The sequence below is a fragment of the Nipponia nippon genome, unplaced genomic scaffold (assembly GCF_047370975.1).
Source record: "Nipponia nippon isolate SJK-2023a ecotype South Korea unplaced genomic scaffold, ASM4737097v1 scaffold_1, whole genome shotgun sequence".
NCBI lineage: Eukaryota > Metazoa > Chordata > Aves > Pelecaniformes > Threskiornithidae > Nipponia > Nipponia nippon.
Window position 1 is genome coordinate 56,390,501 of NW_028262290.1, and position 13,408 is coordinate 56,403,908.

Below are 13,408 nucleotides of genomic sequence, written 5' to 3' on the forward strand. Positions count from 1 at the left end.
AGTATCCATCCCAAAATTATGGCTGCTTTGATCCCTGGCTCCCCGCTCTCATCCTGCTGGCTGGCTGGTCTGCCTTGATGTTTGCTGGCGATCGCAGATTGACACACAGGCCCACGGAACGCGCACGTGCTCCGGTCTTTCCAGCCACGGGCACCTGAGGCGCACAGGCCCCTGTGACCTGTGGTCCCCTCTCCGGCGACTGGCACTTACATCCCCATGCATGCAGCACAGAGACCCCCTCACCCAGGAGAAGAGTTTAACGAGGACAGGGCAGACCGTGGCGATGAGGTACCCGCAGGGCACGGCCGGGCAAGTGTACTGACCGCAACCTGTTTGCAGCTCGCCGGCCCCTTTTATCTTCTTATCCCTCTTTTTCCCCATCTTTGTTCATCCCCAAGCAGCCCTGATCCTCCTCCCCTTCCCTGCCTTTGGTCCTTCTGCTACAAATCCTGTAGTGAGTCTTGTGCAATCCCAAAATGCTCTTCCCCTGCGTCCCAGGAGTCCCATACTCCTGGAGGCAGTGACCCCACCTTTCTAGGTGCTCTGGAGAGCTTCTCTCGTAACTCACAGTGACAGGTGTCACCCCTGGCCCATGGGCGGATGGCAGTCATGGGGCAGCCCCGGGAGGGGCTCATTTCTCTGGGTACCGCATTGGGGTTCCCCCACCTGCCGTTGTGCCGCTGCGCTCCTTCGTGCTCATGGAGAGGAGCGTTGATCACACAACGTAACATTTTTGCTGATTATAATGTCTGTTGGGTTTTGCGAAAGAAACACTTGTTTTGCCATGTGCTCTTGGCCTGACATCTCACCAAGCAGGACATCGTTGAAGTTTACGCTACTCAGATAGCAAATCGGACACAAGACATTGCAAGGAACAAAGCAGATCCCTTTCAAATAAATCTAAGATGTAAGGCTGCCAAAACCCAAGTTTTTAATATACTCTCATTGCTTAAGTATTTTTAAATTTTCTTCTTATTGCAAAGATCTTAGAATGGTGTGACTCCATAGGGCTCATGGGACGTGTATAGGCAGAGTTCAGTGTCATACAGCTCTTCTGGCACTCTCTTCTGCTGTGTGGTGGTACTTAGAAATAACTATAGGGTTTTTTTTCTTCCCCAAAACCATTATCTATTTCTTCTAGCTTTTCCTTTGTATATTTAGGCTCTCGTGTTGTGTGTGTGTTTCTGTATGTGGCCAACCAGTTTCTTTCTGTGTATTCCTTTATTGCTAATGAGAATTACGTAGTGTGTCTGAAGCTGTCCCAGAGTAGTACAGCCCATGTAGACTCCCATCTCTCCAAGACAAACTCACCCCCAAAACCAGCTTTCTTGAAGGAGCAGTATAACTGAGAGGGAAGGGGAAGGAATTATTCATTAATTAACACAGCTCTGCCTTTTCCACTTTTTTTTCCTGACAAAATGCTCCGCTCCATGATTATTTTATTACATTTATGAGGCTCAGGTACATCAGCAAGACTGAATTTCAAGGCAGAGCGCTTGCCACCTCAGAATCCTTCCTTGATTTTGTCCTTAAAGCAGTAAGAATTTATGGAGTGAATGTGGGGCAGGGAGGGTGTAAGAAAGTGCCTCGGTCTGCGTAAGCAGGCCTCAGACTGCAATGAGTTTCGTGTGTCAGAAGTCATCCAAATGTGTTTCACATGGCAGTAAATTGGTGTAGTCGGCACTGCACACCATCACTTGTTTGTCTTCAAAAAATGGGAGAGGATTCATTCTGGGTTTGTTAGCTGACGGGCCCGTTGCGCGTGAACTTGGGTTGGCAACAGCCCCTGGTAACACTTCAGAGCGGAGAGCCTCTGGCGACCGTCCCTCGCTTCAAGTGGAGATCCTCACAGGCAATCATCTCGAGTTACTAGGGGATGTTACTGAAGTAACCTCTCTTCTTTTGCCAGAAGGATAACAATAGCCTTTGTATAACAAAAAAAAAACCAAAACACCCCCTCAGCTGCGACGTTAACTTAAATACACTGGTAAGCCCTTGCTGTTAGGCTGTTTCTTCTGGAAGGGAAGAGGTAAATTGGGAGCTGCCGCGGTTATGTCCTGCGTTGTGGAGACAATCTCTCTGTGCTCCAACGCGGATCGCAGTGTTTACAACCCTCCCTGTTGTATTTTGCCCTGAATGGCCCAAATTCCTGTGGGGGAGCTTTTACACGACGGCAGGAGGTTGCACAAAGAGCCCGTTTGACGGGGACTCGGCGGCGCTGAATCTGAGGCGACTGGAGCGCGGCAGGTGGCACGCTGCCACAGCATTAACGCGCCCGGCAGCCCAGGGACTGTGTTTGAGGCTGTGGGGATGAATCGGCCTGCTTCTTGCTGAAACAAGCTCCCTCGTTGACGAGGAGCCCTGAAAAGGATTCAAGTTACGCAGGTGCTTAACGCCGACAGACGCTTGCGTTGCAAGGGACAAAGGCGACGGAGCCCCTTCCAACATCCCCGCCAACAGGCGCGCGTTGAGATGGAGAGGTGCTGCTCGGCACAGGCCGCCCCGGGTGCCATCCACAGCGATCCACCCTCCATTTTCCTGCGTGGCGGAGAGGGGCGACCCGGGGCCAGCTTGGTGCAGCCCAAGTCGACGGCTGCTCCCCTGTGAGCTGCGAGCCTCGGAGCCGGCGGCAACGTTATTCGGAAAGCAGGCGGGAAGTAAACGCCTATAGACCTGCGTCAGCTCTGGCCCTCGCATTAACTTTACGAAGTGCCGTTACCGGTTTCTCCCCGCCGGGAGGTCCCTCAGCCAGCCCCGAGCCGCCCACCTCCCTCCGCCACCGCGGGCCTGGGCGGGGGGCGAGGGAACGAGCGAGGGAGGGCCCCGGCCGCCGCTGGGGGCTGTAGTCCGGCGGCCAGGAGCCGGCCCGCCGCCCGCGCCGGTCGGAACTACAGTATCCGTCATGCCCTGCGCGCGGGAACGGCCCCCGCTCTCGCGGCACTGCGCGTGCGCAGAGCGCCTCTCCCGGGCGGGGCGGGGCGGGGCCGGGCCGCCCCGTGCCGCGGGGCGAAGGCGGCGGCGCCTGCGCGGTGGGCAGCTCGCGCCGCTCCCCGGCCGTCCTTGGCAGCCGGGCGGCGGCGGCGGCGGCGGCGGCGGAATGGGGCGCGAGGCGGGGCCGCGCGCGTGAGGCCGAGGCGGAGCCGCTGCGCCGGCGAGCGAGACCCCGACGGTCAGTGCCCGCGGGCGGGGGGCTCCGGCCCGGGCCCCGGCCGCTCCCGCTGAGGGGCGCGGAAGCCGCCTCCGGGCTGGCGGCGGGGGGGAGGTGGGTGGGTGGGTGGATAACGGGCGGGGGAGCTGCCTCCGCCCCTCAGGCGCCGCTGCCGGGTGGGGGAGGGGCCGACGCGGGCTGCCCGAGGGCTGGGGGAGGGGCGGGGCCGTTGGGGACTCCGCCCCGCTCTCCCCCTCACCCGGCCCGGGGCGCTGCTGCCCTCCCCCGCCGCGGCGGCGGGGCGGCCCGGCCCGGCCCGGCCCGGCCCGGCCCGGCCCGGCCCGGCCCGTGTGCCTCGGCGGAGGTGCAGGGGCAGGCGTGCGCCCCAGCGGCGGCTTCTTCGTCGGGCCGCTCCGGAGGGGGACCCGACCCCTGTGCGTTACTTAGGGGCCTCGTCCTCCCTCCTGGCCTTCGGGGAACGGGCGCCGGGCTCCGTCTGCGCCCGGTTCTCTCAGGCGTCTGTGCACTTCGCGTCGTGCGGGGCTGCCGGTAGCTCAAGCTCCGAGGGAGCTCTGCTGGGCTGCGGGCCGGTGGGGTGGTTCTGGGGTTGCTCTTCGGGGCCGTCCGGTTTTTTATGACTTCTAGGTGAAGGCAAATGAATATTTAAAAAAACCCAGAAAACTCTCACCATTATTGCCATTTTTCTGCATCTGGTGTGTTTAACAGTCCTAAGGATGATGTGTTTTCTGCCTGGTAATGTCATTTAGAAAGCGTCTGTTACCGTACGTCATGTGTCAGTGTGTGATGTGTGAGTAAATAAGCAGATCTTACTTTTAAGTGCTTATGTGTGTTAAAACAAACCACAAAGAAAATGCCAGCAATCCACATGGATAATTTGAAAGTGTCTGTTCATGAGAATGGTGTGGTTTGAGTTCTCCCCCCCACACACACTCCGGTGTCCCTGAGGTTAATGGTCACCCCTAATAAGGAATAATAACAAAACATAATAGGCTAAGGCCTTTTTACCAGTTGCGTAAACCAGATGGATTTGTGCAAGTCTTTTGTTCCAGCACTGCAAAACAGCCATAATTGCATTCTTAGACCTGTTTCTCATCTGGAAAGCACTTGAAGCGCTTACGGTGCATGTTCAGCATTGCTATAATGCACCCGTTCAAGGGTGATGTTAAAGCTCTGTTGGATATGGGGCAGGATTGTAATGGATGTGAATTCATAAGCGAGCGTAAAGAAAAACAGGAGAGAGGTCCCTTGCATTTGGGTTTCGATGTCATTTGAGGTGTTGCATGCAGCTTCTGATGAATGATGCCATACGGCTTCTTCAGTTCGTTTTAGTACAGTCCACAGTATAGTGTCAGTGTGACACATACTCTTGAGGGGCTCTTTTCTACAGAGAAGTGAAATAGAAGTAACAAAGGCTTCCAAACTGTTGTGGTTTTGAGTGTTTACTAAGTGTTTGAAATTTACTAAACCCCCTGCTGTAACGTCGTAGGTAGCTAGGTCAGAAATAGGGTGTCTGTTATGGAGAAGCAGGGAACTTTACATTCCCTGTTCTAGGGTTCTCATTTCTGGCTTTGAGAACGTAAGTTGTGTTGTTTAGTCTTCCCATATCTGAAATAGAAGGTAGGTGTAGCTGCCTCAAAATTTTAATTCTCCAGGTGCAGCTCTGGTATTATTCTGTCTTAGATAAGGTGTATTCAGGGGTGGAAGGGCATGTTTTGTGGTTTGTTTTGTTTTGTTTTGTTTTGTTTTGTTTTGTTTTGTTTTTCCCCCAAAAGTAAGGATTTCACTCTAACACCCATGGTGTGATTGTAGTTATACAGGGGAAAAAAGTTTTTCATTAGGGTAGCTTATTCCATTTCTATATGTGCATGTCTGTACCAGAATATATTGTCTTGGTATTGCAATAACTGCGTTCTTGCTTCAGAGCTACATGGCTTAATTCTGTAGATGTAGTTACAGCAAAACTGACGTGCATACGCACTGTATCTAACGCTTTGGGGCTCCGATCTCAGTTGTACCCTTTAGGCACTTCCCTAATATGGTTTAGCTGTATTTTCTTACAGAAAAGGTTTGAATATTTTCTGAGTAAACACTGCTGTTTCCTACAAGCTGTTTTTAGACTAATATGGAAGATGCTGCTGTTTAGCAGTAAATACCAACAAATGCAAATCTACTTTCCTTCTATAAAGCTTGGTGTCATGTAGCTGGCCTCAAAATGCCAAAATATAGTATGACATTTATATTCAGTTTATTGTATGTCTAGTATAATGTACTAAGCTTTTCTCTGAACTAATGCATCTGATTATTTTGAATCAGTGAATGATTCACTACCCTTAAAACTAGTCATGGTTTGCCATGTGCCAGATTTTCACCTAAAGAATTCATCAGCTCTTTCTGCTGTTCACCTGAGCCTCATGGACCATAGTTTTAAAATAGTTCCTCAAAAAAATAAATTAAAAAAAAAAAATCAAATGAGCCCATAGTTGGGATGGAAGTAGCCTGTGGGAGGCTTGTACTTAGGCTGCATCCCCAGACATGGTGGTGTTGAGAGGAGAGGTGATCGCTGTCCAAATAACAATTACATTTTCTGCCTGCCAAGGATGCAGGTTGATTTTAGAAAAAGGAAGGGTATGACTCCTTTCCTGTCCATACTTATCCCTCCCATCCCAGCCGTCCCTCACCTTTTGGGCTTGACATGAGCCAATACAAACTTGGTTGAAGCTGTGAAGGTATCGTAGAGTGAAAGAGCCTTTGATGTTGGCGGCAGCAACAGCAAACCTTCCTCTCTGAAGCTGAGTAACAGCAGGGATCCCATGCTCCCTGCTTCCAGTTTTTCTTTAGATTGTGGCGGAAACTGAGGGATGACTGCTTACTTGGGACAGCTGCTGGGAAGTGGGATGGCAAGGGATGTATATAATTGCCCGAGTAAGGAGTGGTGATCCAGTATGGCTCACACAACACTCACCGCACATATATCCGAAGAGATTATGGTTTGTTCTGTCCTGTTACTAGAAGATAGTGTATTAGGAAAAATTAGTTTATTTAGATTTCATCAGTAAAGTGCTGTGACAATTTTGAACTTGTAGGGAGGAATTTCTGCAAAAGATAAATACAAAGTACAGTGGCTTTAGTGGATAAAGTAATTTATTAAGAAGGTAAAAAATAAAGTTAATACCTAAACAAAATATGTCTAACCAAAAATACCTGGGAAATATAACGGGGGTTCTTAGTGTCAATTTATTACTAGTTGTGCATTGAAAAGGCAGATGACGTCTTTTTTTCTTGTCTAATCTATGAATTCCAAGTACGTGTGGGAGACTGAGATCTACCAATTCGAAAACATGAGATCACAGTGTTTAGGAGCGATCAGTTCGCTGCCTACAAGTAGATTTCCTTTGCTAAGTAAATAAGTTGTATTTAAATAGAGAACATGGTTTGGTATTTTTTCCTTGTATAGCTTCTGTAATACTAAGTAAACAAAAGTACAGATAATGAACATTTCCCAGTTTCTTCCAGAAGCAGCTTGGCATAACATCCTGACTAAAAAATAGCAACTAATTATTTAATAAACACAGAATTTTATAATAATAAAGAAGTGCTCACCAGTTGCTAAAACAATAATAACATAAATAGCGCGAATTAATGTGGTACGTAGCCCAGTTTAAAAGAACATTAGTAGAGAAAATGTTATGTTTAGTTTTAAATAATCAGATTTAATATTGTCTTCTATGTCCACAATTAAATCATGCAGTTGTTCTGATATAATAGTAATTGGAGGGCGTGATGTAAGTCACTTCATCCTCATTGGTGTGCCCTTAATTGTTGATAGTTTGTCATCTGTCCATTTGTTTCAAGTGCTAGGAAGATAAGTAGAAATATAAACCTCAAGCAATCAATGCAACTATAAAATTTCTTTAAAAGAAGGTTTATGATCCTTGGTGTTACAGATTAATTTACAATATGAGCTCGTATGTAGTCCCTGGCTTGCTTCCATCTGGGCTACTGTCTTTCCTGGAGGAAGCAGGGAATGGCTTAATGGTTCTTGCCAGCTACGGCCCGACGTGAAGCACAGTGCTGGGGAAGACCTCGCGTATGTGTGCAGAGGTGCACTATTTTAGCTTCTGGGGGATAGGCTTTTTCACAGAAGTAGATGCTGCCCTCTACTTCAGTGCAATGGAAGGGGCAGCTTTGCAACTAGTAGGAACAGATTTCTCATTTGCACACTGCCTTCTTTACTCTCCTTCTTGCTCACAAGGAGCCGAGCTTTTTTAGACTGGCTATTTCGGTCTCTGGAGGCACACAAGGAAAGAAAGGGATGAGTGATGGCTGCTTGTGTGAGGTGGGAAGGGGCCAGATGGCTGCTGTAGAGGAAGAGCGAGGAGCGAGTGCTCGGTGGTCAGGTTTGACATTCCAAATCAGAACGCAAGTTTGGACCAAACTGAAAATTATTTTAAGGAAAATAAATTTAGTTTCAGGTTGGTTGTTTTGTACATTTGCTAGCAGTGAATAACTCTTCAATCAAGTCAACTCATGTAGTTATGTGTACATAAAATGTATTTTTGTTTCATTTTTGTCCTCTGTAGGATGACAATTTCAGATGTTTCTATGATCTAGCTTAAGTCAGCGCATGAGGTTTACTTCCTGTTTCACAGTTTTAGTAGGATCCCCGGGCTTCTGTGATAACAGTCACTGAGCTTCGTGCTAGAAGACAGACATCTGGCAGGAAGGAACGAACTCTTGGGACTGAGCATAGATCTCTGGTACTACCAGAGCTTGAGCTGGATACATGTTTTTTAAAAACACAATGTATGGTGATAATACTGTTAACTTGACACTTGTGGAAAAAGAGCTATCACAGTTACAAAAATTGCGACTTCTCTTTTTCACAGAAAATTAAGTAAGAATTCTGCAAGGATATCACTTCTCTTTAAAACCATACCTAACTTTTTAAAACAGGAGTTACACCTAAGAGTTAGAAGCTATAATTTTGATGGTTTTTTTCTATAATAACTTTTGTGAAATTTAACATTTAACTTGCCCTGGTAATTAGGCTTATTGCTACTTTAACATTTCTAGCCTGTCCAGGTGTGCTTTTTAAATATAAGCATCACCAGTCAAGGTGCAGAATTTTTTTGGACGTTGCAATGAAAATAAGTTTTCACTTTTTTTTATTAGCATGAACTACATTGAATGCTAAGTGTAAATTGTAATGCTAAACATGCCAGCAATGAAACTCTCTCATTTCGTAGTATTAGTAGTGTTTTTCTGTCATGTTACTATGGAAGTCCATAATTCTTGGTTATTGTTTTCCTCTGTCCGATATACTGCTTTCACATACTTAATATTGAGTGTATTAATTTAATATTGCCTGATGTAAGGTAATTAAATTGGCAGATATTTTACTATATTTGTAATAATCTAACTCCAGTAGATTTTAATATTGTGAACCAAATGCTATATAAAAGCATAAGGCTAATCTGTACAGAACATAAAATACCTTTTTTCTTTTTTTTTTTTTTTTAATTGGATTTGAAGAAAAGTATCATCTGACACCCTCCTCTCTTAATTTTCAATTGTCGTTGCTCCAAAGGAGATGCTGTTCTTTTAAGGTAGCCTAAAGAGCTTTTCATATTTGATGGGATTTTTTCACTTGATTGAATGGACTAAAAATGTAAGAGCTTGGGAGAAAAAAAAAACAACCAACCAAACTGATTTAATAGATTTACCCAGCAACTCCTTGGATTATTTCAGTCTAGTGGTTTTGGCTTTTCTTGTTCTTTAGATGTTTTAATCTTTACAAATTCTGTAAGTTTTCTTTGTGCTGGCCACTTGCAAGCTAATCGTAGATGCAGAGATCTTTCACAGGTCATGCTTCTGAAGTTTTAATCTCGAAATTTGGCGTTGCAGTTCTCCAAAATTTATACAACTCGTACCACTGGTGATCAGGTGTGTTTTTATCAGTCGTGTTTTGAAATTATTTTAAGAGTTGTTGGAGGAAATGAAATGCAACTTTGCAGCTGAAAGAGGTAGTGATGAATATGTGGAGTTCTTACCTTGTGGTCTAGATGGTTCAGTAAATTAATGTGACAGACATACTAAGATGTAGATTCAAATCCAAAGTCCTCAACAAAGATAATTAAGAAGAACTAATTTTCTGGCAATGACTATCACAAGCCTATCTTGGAATATGCCAAAATCTGTATACCAAAAAACAGTGGAGAAGTGGCATCGGTTTTTACCTGCAGCACTCTTTTTGTGTGCTACAATTTTATGATATTTTATTTATTTTATGATAAAACTGGCTTACAGTTTTCTGTTATGGCTTGGCTTCTTTTGGTGGCTAGTTCTTTATAAATCCTTCTTTTGTAAGTTTTTTAATATGCTATTTCAGTCAGACTTTGAAGCCATCTAAAAGATACACAAACGTCTGTCACACAAGTTTGCACTTAGTGCGTATCATTAGAACAGGCAGTTACAGATGCATATTTTTTAGTACTTAAGAGCAAGGATTTCACCACTCTTAAAAATGACTTATACCGATGGAGGCAGTTTATTTTCTTTTTGGGGCGGGGGGAGGACAATGGCACTATTTGTCATATATTTACTAGGGCTTCCATTGAACTACGTACACTAATTTTATTTAAAGCAGAATGATTTTTCTTGTGTAGACAAGGCTACACAAGAGATTTGGGAATGGCCGTAAGAACTTGTTTGGTTCTGTGCTGTCAGATACTGAACTTTTTTGCCAGTGGTGAAGCATACATATCTTTAGTGTCTATTTGTGTTACTATTCAGTTCGTTTTTATTTTGTTTGGCAAGTAGATTGAAAACAGCAATCATTGTCTATTTCATAAGGTATTTTTTTTTTATGATACTCTGAAGCCATAGGATTGCTGAAAATTACTGCATGAGGTGCTACAGACTGAGCTGGAGCTTGTTTTAGAAAATACACATGAATTTAATTTTAAATTCTAAGGATATTTATACATTTTTCCAGAAATCTGGTGTTTCATGTGAGTTTTCTGGTAAGGCTGTTTGGCTATGTAAATTGGCATGGAAGACAAATATTGTGAACTTGTGGGTCCTGCTGCTGTTTCAGTAATTGGTAATTTAACTGATTAGTCTTCCCCATAGCTTCCCTCTGAAGGAGCCTTTGCTGGCTGTGGAGGCAGATTCCTGCTTCCCAGCCATTTGCCGCAGAGAGGAACCCTGGGGACCAGCTGCCGCCTCAAGCTGGGTGGTGCCACACCTTGCCTTGAACATATTTGTGAATGTTTTCAGTGTTCACACGCGTGACGTTTTGCAACATCTCAGCCCTGGAGGTGGTGATGCTAATCATAATTAATAATCTACTGAGCTTATAAATATTTAAATTTACTTTCCCCTCGGGTATTGAGTGAATCTGGGGCAGAGGTGGAAAACAGAACTTGTTAATCCCAATTCTGCATACGGTTCTGAAAAAATAACTAAAAATTTAGAAATTTACAGAAAGGCTAAATACTTCATGTGGTCTTGATGAAGAGTTGTCATTGACATTGATGTCTGAAAAGAGATGATATAGTCCTCTTCTTGTGTGGAAACTCATATGCCATGGTAAAAAAAAAAAAAGGAAAGATAATTTTCTTTTACATATAGCATGAGTTTGACAGACATTGGCATGTATTCCAGCAGGTTGCACTGCTATAGACATAACATGGATCAATAAAACTATTATTTTGTTGTCATGGCTCAAAACAGATCTCCAAATGAAATAAGCTACCTCAGAAAACAATCTTTGGTGGGTAAAACTGCATCTACAACAAGGCCTTGCTAAAAACTGCTGTGCTGGGAGCACGGAAACATTATGCTCCTATCCATTATAGTTAATCTGGGAAAATGTTTGCATGCAACCCAATCTCCAGTTGATTTCACTCAGTATGGGCCTAATAAAACAACTGGTGAGGGCAGAAGGGGAGGCTTTCCTTTTACTTTGGTTTCTAGGTCAATAGCCACTGATGTTAGCTCGATAATATACAGGACTCTCTAAGCCAAAAACAAAGGTGCTGCAGATAGACGTAGTTATCAAGTAATCACTAAAAATAATCAGCAGATAGACATAGTTATTAAATAATCACTAAAAATAATCAGAGAAGCTGTTATATAAACAGTTTTTCTAGATCAAAGTCCGTCTTTGTTTTTCCTTTCTGCTGTTACAGTAGAATGGGTTTTATCTTCACCACCACAGTTCTGTTTTAGTTTAATATTCACTAGAAGTTGGATCTGATTTGCCGGTGTTACATTGGAACATGCAGGGTTTTAAACATCAAAAAAAATAATATGTGGAAACTGATCATCTGTGTCGTGTATCACACTATGAAGAGATCCAAGCAAAGCTGTTCTTAGTTTCTCCTTATGTTACAGAGTTGTCAGTTCAAGTGACAACCTGTAATTTATAGATCTCTTCATCTGTTTTCAATACATGGTGGCAAAAATTCAATGTAAAGCGCAAGAAATTTAATTTTCGCAGTTTTAACCCTAAAGGTTTGTGTGTCATTAATATACTTTCAGAAAATGCTTATTTCTGGGAATGATAAGGCCTTAGAATTGAATATTCTTTGCCTTTGGTAAGGTAAACTAGATTGTTCATACCGACCTCCCAGTTAAAGGGTTATGAAGTGACTTCTGTAAAATGAACTTAATGCTGTTTGAAAATTCTATGAATAAAATAATGATCACAATTCAGCCAATTCAGTGAAGAAGCATTGTACTTCTAATTGATTTTTCTACATCCAGTTTAAAAGATAATATCTCAATAATGGATTAAAAAGCGACACTGTCTGGATTCAGCATGCAGTACTTGGTGCAGCGTGCGCGCTCTTTGTCATTTGCCCTACGTATTAAGGAGGTTTATGCAGTTGACAAAGTGTAGCTAGGCCTCGTCTGTGCTAAACCCAGTGTGCTGGTGGGTGGTAGCAAGTGGCTTTTGAAGGACAAACCAGCAGACACAAGTTAAGCGATGTTCGTAGGGGGGCATACCCGTCCTGGTTTCGTTGGAATTGGCATGGATGAGAACGAGGGGGATAACGCAGCGGCGTTGGCGTGTGCCTGTGCCTGTCAGCTGAGCGCGTTCCCAAAAGCTCCACAGAGCCCGAACTCTGCCTGCCGGCAGGCGCCCCACGATGTGCTGCTATGTGTTCCTGCATCTCTGCTGCTGATGTTGCTTTGGCCAGGTGCTGTTACAGAAATGCCAGCGTGTTATAGTACACGCATTTCTGGTGCGTAGGCAGGTCCCAAATTTGTTGCCAGTGTTAAATCCAAGGCAAAGCTTCTTTAATATTTGCTGTTTACCCTTGTCATTTCTAGTATTTTAGCATGTGTTAGCTAATGCGCTCTTAAAAAAAACAAACAAACAAACACAAAACCCAAAACTAGGCTATATATAGCCTTAGAGGTTTTTTTTTTTAATTGGGTGATGGCACTGAGTGTGCAGAGCTCTGGCCTCTCTGGAAAGCTAGATTCTGTTCTCTGTTGTGTGATCTGCCACGGTCAGTCTGTAGATGCTCTTGAAAGAATAGCAGAAATGCTTAAAACTCCAGTCAAACGTTTGATGCCAAATCTGTTGACTTCTCTTCTGCTTCATTGTGGTTTTTTCACTCTGATGATTAGCACTTGCTTTTATCACAGCATTTGTAGTACATTCAACTCAGGGTTTTGTGGTGGTTTTTTTAACTGACTCCACTAAATGAGCAGCTGTTCTCAGGCTTGCTGAGTTCAGGTACTGGAGTGTGACTGACGATGCCGTAGTTGAAATCTCTGATATGGGAAATTTGTTATAAAATAAACCCAGCCCAGGAACTGATAAAAGTATAAAAATTAGTCTTAATTTGCTAGATCACTAATTGCTGTACAACTTGCTGCAGAGCTTTGGTGACTAGGGATTAGAGAACTCCTGGAAAGACCTGTCAGAAAATGTGAATTGTCTAAAACTTGTATAGAGTCCTGAGGGCAAACAAAACCTGAGGTGATACTATGTTTATAGCAATTGTTAAAAAAGTAAACTGCATGCCTTTTATTGCATTTTCCTCCCTGCCTTTGTTAAGTGGTAAAAGTAAAACTTTCTGTTCTGTTTTACAAGCATTAGTGCTTGGCATGAGTGGGAATTTGGAGAGGTGGACAGGAGAAAAGGGACAGGGTTGTCACACCAGGAGTAATTCTAAGGCCAATCTAAGCAATAGTGGGTATTATATATGATGTACAATGTGG

The 13,408-nt window shown here is 44.3% G+C and overlaps 1 protein-coding gene across 1 annotated transcript in view; it reads left to right on the plus strand.

Moving 5' to 3' along the window:
* The first annotated feature begins 3,005 nt into the window (after positions 1-3,005).
* RALBP1 (ralA binding protein 1) overlaps positions 3,006-13,408 on the plus strand; it is a 37,347-nt gene continuing 26,944 nt past the window's right edge. The window contains exon 1 of the mRNA XM_087756665.1: positions 3,006-3,169. The gene's annotated coding sequence lies outside the window, so the exon portion shown is untranslated. The remainder of the gene's footprint in view (positions 3,170-13,408) is intronic.